Below are 1,179 nucleotides of genomic sequence, written 5' to 3' on the forward strand. Positions count from 1 at the left end.
CACGTGTATCAATCAACGTATTTTTTATCGTTGGCCACTACTTTCTCCCATCTTTCGGGCAGTGTACGAATCCCGCGTTAAAAAAAAATTGTTCATCTTTCGAAGCGATCCACGAATCGATCCAATTTGTGACTTGTTCATGAGACCGGAAGTGTTGGTCAGCCAGGCCATGCGCCATTGATCTAAACAGGTGAAAGTCAGAGGGAGCAAAGTCTGGAGAATACGGCGGGTGGGGTAGGACTTCCCATTTGAACGTTTCCAAGTACTTTTTGACCTGTTTTGCAACGTGGGGTCGAGCGTTGTCGTGCTGCAAAATCACTTTATCTTGTCTCTCACTGGATTGCGGCCGTTTGTACTTAAATGCTTTGCTCAAACGCATTAATTGCGTTCGATAACAAGCACCTGCGTTAGTTTCACTTGGTTTTAACACCTCATAGTACACGACGCCGAGCTGGTCCCACCAAATGCAGACCATAATCTTGGAGCCGTGAATATTCGATTTGGCCGTCGACGTGGAAGCATGGCCGGGATATACCCATGATTTTTTGCGTTTAGGATTATTGTAATGAACCCATTTTTCGTCCCTGGTCACAATGCGATGCAGAAATCCCTTCCGTTTTTGACTCTGAAGCAACTGTTCACAAACACACACATGCCGTTGAACGTCTCTTCGTTTCAGCTCACACGGGACCCAAGTTCTTTCTGAATCATGTGCATAGCCTTGAGACGTTTCTTAAATGGCTTGCTGTGTCACTCCCACTAATCGTGTCTATTCTTCTTGAGTTTTATGCTGGTCTTCACTGAGTAATGTCTCCAATTCTTCATCTTCGAAAACATTCTCTCTTCCACTACTATGCCAGTCTACGAAGTTAAAATCAACGTTCTTGAAGCTTTGAAACCACTCACGACACGTTCTTTCACTAGCGTCCTTAATATACGTACTTGAGAGCATTCGATGAGACTCAGCTGCTGTTTTCTTCATGCTGAAACAAAACTGTAACACCTCCCGCAAATGACGAAATTAGGCTCGTAAACTGACATTTTCAATCAAGAACAACTTTATGATGCAGACACAAATCGACGAATGTTTGAATGAGGTTATGCTTACCGAGATCGAAGGTAACTGGCTGACGTCTGCGATCTGTTTCTTTCGACTGCTACTTACCGTTGTCACCACCT

The sequence above is a fragment of the Schistocerca serialis genome, chromosome 6 (assembly GCF_023864345.2).
Source record: "Schistocerca serialis cubense isolate TAMUIC-IGC-003099 chromosome 6, iqSchSeri2.2, whole genome shotgun sequence".
Taxonomy (NCBI): domain Eukaryota; kingdom Metazoa; phylum Arthropoda; class Insecta; order Orthoptera; family Acrididae; genus Schistocerca; species Schistocerca serialis.